The sequence below is a fragment of the Mustela nivalis genome (genome assembly GCF_964662115.1).
Source record: "Mustela nivalis genome assembly, contig: HAP1_SCAFFOLD_495, whole genome shotgun sequence".
Classification (NCBI taxonomy): Eukaryota; Metazoa; Chordata; class Mammalia; order Carnivora; family Mustelidae; genus Mustela; species Mustela nivalis.
In genome coordinates this window covers 353,126-367,139 of record NW_028136161.1, presented here as the reverse complement: position 1 = coordinate 367,139, position 14,014 = coordinate 353,126, and the positions used below count along the sequence as shown (strand labels likewise).

General features: G+C 39.6%; 1 protein-coding gene across 1 annotated transcript in view; it reads right to left on the bottom strand.

The window, feature by feature from the left end:
• The window catches only part of LOC309857203 (ral guanine nucleotide dissociation stimulator-like), a 211,573-nt gene that overhangs the window by 123,503 nt on the left and 74,056 nt on the right, over nt 1-14,014 (bottom strand). The gene's annotated exons all lie outside the window — the stretch shown is intronic.

Here is a 14,014-nt window from a genome sequence, read left to right as displayed (position 1 = left end):
TACTATATGACTCACATCTCATCTGCAACTTCTTAGTATATATCACATTAAATTAAAAACAAAATTTAATAAAACTCTTTTCAGATTCAATTTCCCAAGCAAAAATTTTCAGAGGTTTTCAAGGATTTATCTTCTGCAAAATGAGAGATGAGACCAAGAAAAAAGAAAAGCATGAAGTCAAGTGTATCCAAAAAAGGAGAACAGTTGAAGGAAGACCCAGAAGGGCAACTGCCCAGCATTCTCACAAAGCAACCAGTACAGATGGAAGGAAGAAGGACCTTCTCCTGATGTATGATGTGATTTTTTTTTAAAGTATATGCATGTATTATATTCACTAGAAATACTTGAGAAAAAGAGTGGTATGTTTAATGTTGCTAACTTTAAGCACACAAAGCCCTAACTCTGCATTTTTATTTTTATAACATTGCATTTTTTAAAAATTTAATTAAGTGTTGGAGTGCCTGGGTGGTTCAGTCGGTTTAGGGAAATGAATTTGGTTTTCACTCAGGTCATGATCTCAGGGTCTGAGAATTGAGCCTTGCATGGGGCTTTATTGTCAGCGTGGAGTCTGTTTGAGATTTTCTCTCTCTCTCTCTCTCTCTCTGTCTATCTCTCCCTCTATGCCTCCCACTCTTCCTCTCTCCCTCTAAGTAAATAAATAAAATCCTCAAAAGAATTTAATTGAATGGCAATATCAGTCAATACAAATGTAAGTATAGGTAAGTAAAATCAAAGTTTCTGGCCACCTCCTACCTGCTCAAGAGTCAGTAACGATTTTCATTATGCATCTTCTCAAACTCTACTGTGCATACTTTTTATTAAGATTATGTTTTACTAAAAAAAAATCATACTATCTATATTCTTTCACAACTGTTGTTTTCCCACAAGGCCATGTCACAGATATACTTCCTTATCAATGAACACATGATTAGCTTAGTCTTTTATATAATTGTACAGATTTCTGCAGATGGACAGAACACAATTTATTTAACCTGCACCTTACTAATAGATATTTGGATTGCCTCCAATTTTTCACTAATGCAACAAATGCTGCCAGAGACATTCAGACACATGCTTCTTTGTACAAATATTTTCTTAAGATAAATTTCAAGATATAAAATTGCCAGTTCAAAGGATAGATGTGTTTTAAATTTTAATAGATTAGAAAGTGAAAGTTCCTTTCCCCAAAAAGGGCTGTACTGTTTTACACTCACACTAAAAATAGATAAGTAGTCATTGCCCCACATTTTACCAATTGCTGATATGACTAATCTTTTAAAGCTCTGTGTCATAAACCACCAAACACGATAAGCTCACTATTCTTTTCAAAATTTTTTTTATTATTAGTGGGGTTTATCTTCTTTTCATATGCTTATTAGCCATTGATATTTTTAAATTCATATCTTCCAATTATTATTATTTTACCATTGGTCTGTTTGTGATTTTCTTGTTATTTTATAGTTATTGGTTTCTTAGGTGTACTCCTTTTATTACATACTCTGCAAATATTTTCTTCCAGGCTATTGTTTTTCTTTTAAGTTTTTAAATTATAAGTGTCCTAATATCACCAATCCAGGGCTTGAAAAAACTCAATTAAAATATGATTTTTCTCTTTGTCTGCATTAAAAATAAATCAAAGCAAAATTAAGCTATTGAGAAAATTGTTATTGAAGGCCCAGTATATTCGGTAATCACAGAGGATACTAAGGTAGAAAGATGAGCCCTGATAATAAAGATCACCTATTACAAGGAGGAGATAAACCTGAAAATAGCACAAGTTCACTAAAATAAATTTAGAACATAATATACATTGGAGACAGGGGAGAATGAATGCCAGAAACTACCTGTGGGTTATCATTATCACATAAGAACTCAGAGAGAGGAAAGAGCTAGTTTGTGATTTCTATGAGTTCTTAACTTTTTTGGACACATCAGTTTGCCTCAACTGTTGAATTCTTATTATATGCTAATAGTGTATGGATCAAATATATTTTGTAACACCTTAGTATATTTCATTTTTAAAAATTGTTTATTCTCAAAATTTTAGTAAGCAAATTCTTCAAATTGTATGTATCTTATTTCCATTAAATCATGTAGATTTTTTAAAGAACAATTAAAGAGTGAGTCATATGAATGTGAAACACAAAAACTATTTCACTTTTAAAGTATTCATTCTAAATCAGAGAGGGAGACAAACCATGAAAGGCTCTGGACTCCAGGAATGAAACTGAGGGTCACAGAAGGGAGGGATGTGGGAGGATGGGTAAACAGGTGACGGGTATTAAGGAGGCACATGCAAGGTGATGAGGACTAGGTGTTATACACAACTAAGGAATCATTGAACACTACATCAAAAACTAATAATGTCCCATATGTTATCTAATTGAACATAATAGAAAATAAAATACTCTAATATTTCAAATTTAATAATTTTTAATAATCTGAAATTCTTCATATATACCAAAATATGACCCATCTAGCGATATTTTCTAGGAACAATTTATAAAATCATGTTATATGAAAAATAACTCTCCCTCCCAACACCCTACATAGTCCCTCCATCTAAACACCCCCACTTTAAAGGAGGAAAGTATGATAAAGTGTTTCTTTTAAATCACTGAAAGCTTTCTTTTATTGGTTACCCTTCTCTGACTCTGGCATTTGCCTTGTCTTGCATGAACTATCCCACAACAAACTCATAAAATGATGACTCCAACTGCTCATAGTATCTCAAAACCTCTTCCATTATTCGAGGTGTGAAATACAATTGGAAGGCTAGCCTACCATCAACAAGAAACAACAAGGCACTGAAACACTTACTGCATGGCAATCCACAGCTCTGTTCTGCTCCTGTGACCTTTACAGCATTTTTCATTCTTTCTACCTGATCCCCTGCTTGGTTCAGTTATTTTCCAGTATTCATCTGAAAAAGATTTTCAAGGAAACTTCTGCTGCATGTAGAAGGTAAAGTGCTGACCTTGGCAAGTTTTCTTCTCTAAATATCTCTCTTTTACCCCATCCCTAGAAAGACGGAAAATAACCTTTGAATACCTTGAATTTTTTAATAATAACAATAAAAAGTCCAAGTAAACTTGCTCTACCTATACTTCTAAGCAATGAGAGATTTGTTTCTAAACAGCTCTGGGGGATTTCACCATATGACTCCTATTAATTGGAAATTGCTGAGCTAATCTCTCCATGTGACATTACAAATATTAGCTTCCCATCCAACTTTGTTTGAACTTTACTATATTTCTTTTGCTGATAGAACAAGAACTGTAAACCTGGAAATAATTTTTAAGGTCAATCCATTTAGTCTTCTAATATTACATATGAAGGAATAGATGGCTAGAGGTTGTTGCTGATTATCAAATGGCTGTATGAGTTTGGGCAATTTGATCTGCTGACTTTATTTTTTTTAAAGATTTTATTTATTTATTTGACAGAGAGAAATCACAAGTAGATGGAGAGGCAGGCAGAGAGAGAGAGAGGAGGAAGCAGGCTCCCCACTGAGCAGAGAGCCCAATGCGGGACTTGATCCCAGGACCCTGAGATCATGACCTGAGCTGAAGGCAGCGGCTTAACCCACTGAGCCACCCAGGCGCCCCTGATCTGCTGACTTTAAAGATCAGCTTGGAATTGAGCAAGCTGTTTGTAGGCACCATCTACATAAAAGATAAGAAGTAAGGAAGCTTGAAGAACCATCTAGATGTTCAATTCTGTGTTGCAAGGGTTTTCTTTTATCCTACAAAGATTATTACTAATGATTGTGTCAATATTTGGAAGCAGTCCATATAAAAGACTGTATTGGGAGAACATGGTAAGGGTCACCAGGTCAGTCATCTAAAGGGTGATTATTATGAATAGGGAATAACCTTGTGGAATGATCTTTATAGAATATATTTTGCAATGGCTGCCTGAATTAAAAAAAAAAAACTGCACATTGCAGCAACATCATAAAAGCTTAGTTTTAGGGGCACCTGTGTGGCTCAGTCAGCTAAGCGTCTGCCTTCAGCTCAGGTTATGATCTCTAGGTCCAGCTCCCTGCCCAGTGGAGGGTCTGCTTCTCTCTCTCCCACTGCTTCCCTTCAATCTCTCTCTCTCTCTGTGTATCTCTCTGTCTCAAATGAATAAATTTTTTAAAAATCTTAAAAAATATTTTTTTAAAGCTAAATTTTAATAAGCTTTGGTTGGGTGGGCTCCTACAGCATGGGTCACTTTGTAAAGCTTTCAAATGCATGATGAACCATTCACTCCATGGTGTAAGATGCTCAGTGGGTATTTTGCCTGCCAATAATTCTCAGTCACATTGCAATCCCCCTTGCAGAAATGGAAATTCTTGCACATTTATAGGTTCAGTCCTTTTATTTAGAGCAAATGAGATGCCAGTTTTTCTTTCATGATATTCTGCTTCTACTTATTTATTTATTGGTTTTTGGTATGGAAGAAATAGGTTATCTTCTGGTGACCTTTTTACAACTGAATATTTTCATACATTAGCCAGATTACACAGGGCATATGGCATACTTTACAAGAGATTGTTGCCTATTCAAATGTCTCCTCAGGTGGAGAGAAAACATTTGGCGTTTATTCCTCTATGATTCATGATCTTTTTTTTTTTTATTTTTCGATTTATTTATTTTCAGAAAAACAGTATTCATTATTTTTTCACCACACCCAGTGCTCCATGCAATCTGTGCCCCCTATAATACCCACGACCTGGTAGCCCAACCTCCCATCCCCCACCACTTCAAACCCCTCAGATTGTTTTTCAGAGTCCATAGTCTCTCATGATTCACCTCCCCTTCCAATTTACCCCAACTCCCTTCTCATGATCTTCTGACCTTGTTTTTGTGGTGGTCATAGTGACCCAGGTGTGAAAAAATGACAATTCAAATCTGACTCTTATGTTTGTCTCTTTAGTTTCTATTCCAATGAAAGTAGAATATTGTGAAAACCAATAATTCATGCAGTTAGTTTTTCCTCAGGGAGGGGCAAATGTCTGACTAATTAAAAGAGAGCCCATCAGTACTGGTGCTGGATGTTTAAACCTAACAGATTCTAGAAAAGATATATTTCTTGTGTAGATATTTGTATCTGGAAAATTGTTTGTTCATCAAAATATTTCTTCTGAATAATGAGTGATCCCATACTTAAAGCCACAAATATCACAATGTTACATGTGGACGTTTTTTAGCTTTGTGTTTAGAGACCTTATTTTCTCTACTGCATACAGAACTGATGATTTTTATTTTACCATATATGGGGCTTTATCACAGCAGAAACATGATTTAGCAACTGAAGCATAACTCTTCACTTATTTCTACTTTGTAGTTCCTTAGAAATGGCTCATGACATGACATCAAATGACATCAAAGCCAAATTCTGCAATTAGAAAAAGGTTTGTATCAACTGGACTTTGAAAACAGAAAACAACAAAACCACCCCCAAACTCTTGAAATAACAAAAGAAAAAATGCAGCCAAAAAGGGGGAAAAAATTAGTCTTGGCATTTGCTCAACTCTTTTAACCCTTGTTCCTTCATCAATAAAAACACATCAGAAAAATTGTTGTGAACAAAGGGTCTTCAATTGCAAACAACTCTTTAGGAATGTTTGCAAAGAAATGGCAGAGTACATTTATTGAGCCTGGATCAAACCCACTTGTCTTCCATGATTTAGCATTGATAGACTTAAATTTTCATTGAGAATTGACATTATGGACTCTTTCACATAGGCTATGTGGAGACTAGCAGTGAACACGAGACACCAACCAACCAAAGAAAGAAAAGCATATTTAGAAGCACAAGCTGTGAGGCACATCTCACGCAAAGAGATTTCATCTCTAGGTATGTATGCCCTTGAAGGCAAGAATCAGCACCTGAAAGCCAGAACCTCTGTGCTGTTAGGAATGAGCCTGGCTTATGGCAGTGCCAGAATTCTGTTTTCCCAAAGTAGTTACTTGGTGTAGAAACCTAGTTTCAAACACATCAGACATGTGGAAAATTGGGGTCTTCCCCTTCTTGAACTTCACAGGGTAAAAATCTGTCCTTCCACTGCATTCTGCAGGCATAGCTACAAAGCTGGTCTGAACAACTTAGAAAAGCCTTAGTTTCATCGGCACCTGTCTTAGGAAGACATGGGCATGTGACTTAGCTGGACTTATCAGGATATGAACTTGAGCACATATTACAAATGAAAATCAAATCACATTTTTTTTTCAGCCTAGAAGGCATGAACGTAAATTTCTAAGATGATTCCACATTAAACGACGTGGGATAACAGTAGTATGTCTTTCTATGGACCTGTTTCTCCTCCCATACAACTTAAAACTTCTTTACCTCTCTTGAACTTGTCAGCACAAGCCCATATGCATTTACCTGTGTATCCTAACTAGATACAATACAATATAATTTGTATATAATAATTAATATAATATATAATAAATATAATCCTAATACATATAATAAATAAAATATAATCTTAATCCTTCCACAAGAAATTATATTGCATATTATTCAACCCTTCACAAGAAATTCCTTTAAGATCTAAGGGATGACAGCCTCATCAAGTATTCATTGCCTGCCTGGATGCATTTCCATTTTTGGAAGTATCCTCTCACTTTCTGCTTCACATACAGGAACACAAAAAGAAATTCAAAGGAAGGCACCTTGAAAGAAGAACTTCACTAAATAGTTATCAAATGAGAAAATTACATATCCAGATATCCCACACATTCTAATAAGACGAGATATACATGTGTTTGCATGTCTAGATGGGATATACAGTCTCAGAATATAGAAATATGCATAATTTTCTCCTACAACATCATTAGAGCCAATTACATATCTAGCCAATTAGTCTTCAGAGCAATTTTCTTTATATTTTCTTTCTCGTCAGCTAAAATGGCCCTACAAGCACACGGCAACCTCCATGTTCAGCAGTCTGACTCTTCCCTACTCCCCGCTGTCAGCTCTCCTCCACCATGCTTAATATTTTATGCCTTCCTTGCAGGGCCACCTTCCTCCTCCCTCTCCGCTTCTGTTCATTCTCCCACCCTCTTCTCGAGTCTCAGATACTGGGCAAGACTCCAGCTATTTGTAGGTGGACAAAACAGTTACATAGAAATTGTAATAGAAACAAAGAAGACTCCCTGTCTGATGTCATGGATGGCCCCAGACCTCTGCTGGTTCTCTCCATCTGTTTGTCCCTCAGTTACAAAGAAGAGAATATGTCACCACTCCATGCAGAATTTGGTTACCAAAGTGTTCTTCCATTCCAGCCTGCTTCTCGAATCTCTCCCTACTCCATGAGAAGGGAGACTTGCTGGTTCTGGAGAGAGAGAGCATTCATGGCTAAGCTCAGCATTGCACGTTTGTCCCCAAGTACAGAGTAATATCGGGGAAACCCAGCCCTGTCTTGTAAGCCTGAACTCGAATGCGGGCCCTGGGAAATTCCCACCTTCGAGTTGAACACACATTTGTAAGCTGGCGGAGCCTGCCCCTTCCTCATCCGAGGCTCAGCCAGCTCACTCCAGAGCCTGGCAAGACCTGGGTAGCTCATATCCTGCCCTCAGCTCTCTGAACACCTACCTCAGCCTTATCAGAGCAGACGCTAAGTATCAGGACAGCTCTGCCTTGGCTCAGAGGATAGAATCAATGTGGGCTTACAGATTTCCCTGTCTCCCGCTGTCCATTTCCACAGGGGCAAGTCTGAGGCTCCTATGCTTCTATGATAGTGCTTCTCAATCTTTTTTTCAACCTTGTTCTCCTAAGATGCTTTGTAAAATGTGTTTTTTATTTTCCTTAATAAATTAGTAAGTTAATTAAATTTCCCTCATGATACTTTAATACCACAGATATACCATTCTGTTTATACACCATATGTGTTTCTGTGTTTTATACGTAACACAAATATGAGGCTTTTCCTTCCCAAGAACCAATCTTCACCCTTTGGAGGTGATATCATCCCCAATAATTTGCAGACTCTGTGGATTTGTGTCTCCAAGTTACGACTGGCTCTGAGTTTGATGTAAGCAAGGGTCTCTAGCCTTTAGATTTTCTACTTGACATATTCTCCTGTGTGCCTCACCCCACAGTGTTCTCAGCCATGGTGCATTTCACTTTATAACCTCTCAGCATTAGGAAGTACCAGGAATGTCCATGAGGTTTCTTGGCAGAGGTAGGGCTATGGGGAAACAATGAAATGTGGACAACATTTCTTGCAGTTAACCACTAGATTAGCCAGAAATCATCTGCTGATACCAGGCTAATTGTCTCCTGGTTCCTTATCTAAATGCCTGGGGATACAGATGTGTGGCCCAGCATATGCACTGTTTATGAAACCTTCCCATTAGAATAGAATCAATGTTGGAGGGGCTTATCTGGACAGCTAGCACAGGAAAATTGACTGGGGGGCCATTCAGAGTGAGGAAAGAAATGTGGGGCAACCTAGAGACTAAGGAGATGACAGTCCAGTCCAGTCCCCACATAGATCCTTCTGAAGATCACCGCCTCTTAACCCCCCACTTTGCACTTGCTGTAGACAATGTTCTTTGTGTTCAAGATACAATATGGTCAGGACTGCATTTTTATTTTTATTTTATTTTTGTTATATAAATTTTTGTTAAATTTATTTATTTTCAGCATAACAGTATCATTATTTTTTCACCACACCCAGTGCTCCATGCAATCCGTGCCCTCTATAATACCCACCACCTGGTACCCCAACCTCCCACCCGCTCCCCGCCACTTCAAACCCTTCAGATTGTTTTTCAGAGTCCATAGTCTCTCATGGTTCACCTCCCCTTCCAATTAACCCCAATCCCCTTCTCTCTAACTCCCCAAGTCTCCATGCTTTTTGCTATGCTCCACAAATAAGTGAAACCATATGATAACTGACTCTTTCTGCTTGACTTACTTCACTCAGCATCATCTCTTCCAGTCCCGTCCATGTTGCTACAAACGTTGGGTATTCATCCTTTCTGATGGAGGCATAATACTCCATCGTGTATATGGACCACATCTTCCTTATCCATTCATCCGTTGAAGGACATCTTGGTTCTTTCCACAGTTTGGCGACCGTGGCCATTGCTGCTATAAACATTGGTGTACAGATGGCCCTTCTTTTCACGACATCTGTATCTTTGGGGTAAATACCCAGGAGTGCAATGGCAGGGTCATAGATAAGTTCTATTTTTAATTTCTTGAGGAATCTCCACACTGTTCTCTAAAGAGGCTGCACCAACTTGCATTCCCACCAACAGTGGAACAGGGTTCCCCTTTCTCCACATCCTCTCCAACACATGTTGTTCCCTGTCTTGCTAATTTTGGCCATTCTAACTGTAGTTAGAATTTGTAGTTAGAAAATATAGTTAGAAAATGTAGTTTTTTTTTAAAGATTTTATTTATTTATCAGAAAGGGGGGGGGGAGAGCGAGCACAGGCACACAGAATGGCAGGCAGAGGCAGAGGGAGAAGCAGGCTCCCTGCTGAGCAAGGAGCAGCTGCTTAACCAACTGAGCCCCCCAAGCATCCCAGAAAATGTAATTTTAATTTGAATCTCTCTGATGGCTAGTGATGATGAACATTTTTTCTTGTGTCTGATAGCCATTTGTATGTATTGATTGGAGAAGTGTCGGTCCATATCTTCTGCCCATTTTTTGATATGATTGTCTGTTTTGTGTGTGTTGAGTTTGAAGAGTTCATTATAGATCCTGGATATCAACCTTTTGTCTGTACTGCCATTTGCAATATATTTGACATTTGCAATGTCATTATAATGACATTTGCAATGTCATTTGCAAATATCTTCTCCCACTCTGTGGGTTGCCTCTTTGTTTTCTTGACTGTTTCCTTTGCTGTGCAGAAGCTTTTGATTTTGATGAAGTCCCAAAAGTTCATCTTCGCTTTTGTTTCCTTTGCCTTTGGAGACATATCTTGAAAGAAGTTGCTCTTGTTTCTTTATTGATTTTCTGCTTCGATGATCTGTCTATTTCTGAGAGAGGCATGTTAAGATCTCCAACGATTAGTGTATTCATATCAATATGACTCTTTATCTTGATTAACAGTTTTCTTATGTAATTGGCTGCTCCCATATTGGGGGGCATAGATATTTACAATTGTTAGATCATCTTAGTGGATAGTCCCTTTAAGAATGATGTAGTGTCCTTCTGGATCTCTGACTACAGTCTTTAGTCTAAAATCTAATTTGTCTAATATGAGAATTGCTACCCCAGCCTTTTTTTGAGGCCCATTGGCATGAAAGATGCTTCTCCATCCCTTCACTTTCAGTCTGGGTGTATCTTTAGGTTCAAAATGGGTCTCTTGTAGACAACATATGGATGGGTCCTGTCGTTTTTTTCCAGTCTGCAACCCTGTGCCGTTTTATGGGTGCATTTAGGCCATTCACATTGAGGGTGATTATTGATAGATACGTTTTTATTGACATCGTGTTACCTTTGAAATCTTTCTTTCTGTAGATTGTCTCTATATTTCTGTTCAATGCTATTCTTGGGATTTTTCCTCCTTTAAAGAAGCCCCCTTAATATTTCCTGCAATATCGGCTTGGTGGTTGCCTAGTCTTTTAAGCCTTGCCGGTCCTGGAAACTCTTTACTCTCCATCCATTTTGAATGTCAGTCTTGCTGGATAAAGTATTCTTGGCTGCATGTTCTTCTCATTCAGTGCTCTGAATATATCTTGCCAGCCCTTTCTGGCTGCCAGGTCTCTGTGGACAGGTCTGAGGTTATTCTGATGGGCTTTCCTCTGTACATAAGGATCTTCTTTGTCCTAGCTGCTTTCAAGAGGTTCTGCCTACAATTATAATTCTTCATTCTTACTATTAGGTGTCTCGAGGACTCTCGAGAATCTGTAATCTTGGGGGGAAACCTTTTGGCCTCTGGTACATGAACACTGGTTCCATTCACAAGATTTGGAAAATTTTCATGAAGAACTTGTTCCACTATATCTTCTAGACTTCTTTCTTTCTCCTCCCCTTCAGGGATTCTAATAATTCTGAGGTTGGAACGCTTCATGGCATCATTTATTTCCCTGATTCTGTTTTCGTGGTGTCTAAGCTGTTTGTTCCGTGCTTCCCCCTGATCCTTTCTCTCTATCTGTTTGTCCTCCAGATCACCGTCTTCTATCTTCTGTCTCAGTTACTCTAGCATTGAGAGAATTTAGATTAGATTGGAACTCATTGAGAGCATTGTGAAGCTCATCCCTGGTAGCTTTCAGCTCTTCCCTAATATTGAAAACATGATCTCTGGTCATTTTCAGTTTGGCCCTAATCAATTCGTTTGGTCACCCATGGCTTTCTTCAACCTAGCTATTGCTTGGATAATTGTTAGCCTGAATTCTCTTTCCGACATATTGTCTATGTTGATAGCCATTAGCTCTGTTGCAGAAGGTCCATCCTCTGTATTTTTTTTTTTTCTGTTGGGCATTCCTCCTCCTAGTCATTTTGGTGAGAGCTGGATGAACAGGTGTAGCTGGGTGTATCCACTGTGGTGCAGTCAAGGTGCACCCTGGAATGCTTCTGAGCAATCAGGGTTCCCCACCCATTTGAGAGGAAAAAGAAAAGGAAAAGAAAAAAAGAGAGAGGGAGAGAGACAGGAAAGAAAGGTGAGATAAAAGAGAAGATTTAGCCCAAATGGGCCCCAAGGTAAGATTTATGGAGTATACAAACAGACACAAACAAAAAGACTGATAAAAATATATGACAAGAGAAAAAAATATATATATATATTTGCATATATATATATATGCAAATAAAGGAAGCACCTCGTCAAAAAGTACCCTGAGTGTAAGATTTATATACTATCAGGACAAACACAAAACACAGAAATACTGGTGGAAGAAAAAGATGGGAGAGTGGTTGTAATTTCTCAGTGTGGGTGAGGAAGGTTGTTTTGATTCTTCCTGGATGTATCTTGATATCTTTGTTAAAGGACTCAACTTTCCTAAGATAAAGGGGGGATTAGGAATTGGTTTACCTATAGGGGTGGCATTGATTGGGGAAAGGGGATTACCTTGAAGTTTAACTCTATATGAATATTAGAAAATAAAAATTTAAAAAGGATTAACTAAACTAAACTAAAATTAAAAAAAAAGAAATTTAAAAAATAGAAATGCAAAAGGAAAGCACAGGTGTATGTATCAAAAAGTTCAGGTTAGAAGGTTCTTATGGAATTTGATGTACTGGACATCTCACTGTGATGGTAAATAGGTTAAAAATTATCTATATAATAATAAAAAATTAACTATATATAAAAAAATGAGCCAGAATAGTGGGATCAAATTAATAATAAAAATTGTCCTATGAAGTAGTGGTGGTTGTTCTCTTGTCGTCTTTTTATTTTTTTCCCCCTTTCCTGGTTGGTTTTCTGGGGGAGGGGCCTGCCACGTGGGTTTTCAGTCCCTGAAGTTCTCTCAGCTAATTCCTGCCGCCCCCCTCAAGGGGGTGGGCTCTGAGGAAACTGGTTTTTTCAGGCTTTTGTTCTCTGGAGGTTTTTATATTTGTTCACTTTTGTTTTTCTATCTTGACTTGACCGCTTTTGATGGTTTTGTAGGTTTAGAGGAAAGTAAACTGCACCCTGACCTCCCTCTCAGAGAGAAGCCTCAGTCTGGCTGCAGAGCCCATATAAATCCCCCTTGGCCGCTGGCAGAGCAGGTTCCCAGTTGCGGTCCCTGGGGACTCAGGATTTTTTGCTTGTACCCAAAACCACGGCAGGGGCGGCTGTCTGGGCAGCTCCAGACTGCCAGACAAGTTCCAAGCAGTGATCACACACTGAGATTTTCCCACTGGCCTGGGCTGGGAGTGCCTGGTCTTTTCGGTCTGAGAGCACCGGGCTGGCGTTTTTGTGCACCTCTCTCAGGGGAGGGAACGGGGCACAACTCGGACTCTGATGGCACAGCAGGTCACTTTCGTGGGGACTGCAAAAAGGCTGTGCTTCTGTTGGCTGGCGAGGCTCCCAGCGCCTCATGGGATTCAGAGGCACACATAGAAGGCCAATTGAATTGCAGGAATGGGTGGGACGTGGCCTGGAGGAACGCTCCTAGGAGGCCTGGGACCCGGCTTTGTGTAGTTTTGGAACCGTCCCTTTCCCTCTTGGCGTCATTATACTGGGGCACAATGATGGGGTGGAAATGCACGAAGATGCAGACTTTGTCATCCTCGGTAGTAAAACGGTTCAGTTGTTTCCCACATAGCTTAAGAATGAGACCTCTTTCCCTCGTTCTGGTATATGATGGGAGAGCCTTCACAGTGGCTCCCAAGGATCCTGACCTGTGGTGGAGGCATCACTCTCCAAGCTCTGGGTGGTTAGCGAGTGGCTTCTGAGCCACGCGATGTACTTACTCAACGTGATGAAATAGCATGCCTCGTGTTTCTCTAGATGTCAGGCAAGGAGTTTCGCACTTCCTAGTTTCTTTTCTCATGGTCCACTTCTCCCTTGTTCCCCTTTTCTTCTCGGACTCTGAAGCGAAAAGCATGCCCAGATGTTTGGGGCTGCCATCCATCGAGGCTCACAGTGCCAGGAACGGAGGCAGTGGCAAGGCCAACATGCGCCCAGAAACTCAGATTCTGAGTTGAATGGCTCCCCGAATGATGGGTGCTAAGTTGGGGAAAATCCTCTGCTAGTCCAGTCTCAGTCACAACCATGGGCTCACAAGTATGGTGATGTGGAGGAAGCATGCGAAATTGTGCCTCCATTCCTCTTCTGCAACAACTGTGGGGCATTCAGTCCATGCATTTGACAATGCAGGGTATTGGGGCAATGCCGTTGCAGAGGGACAAGAGATCGCTACCTGTCTCCCAGGACTGAGGCCCTGTCCCTGCCTTCCTCACTACCCTCTGCTCTGCTCCCAGTTGCTCTCCAGCCACACTGGATGCCTCTTTCATGTCCTCTGGCCAACCCAGCTTTTGGTAGTGAGGCTCTAAGGCAGAGGTGCCTTCCCTCTTCATGACACAGGGCAGCCAGACTTGTGCGGGACTAGCTCCCCTGTTTTTATTCTGTCC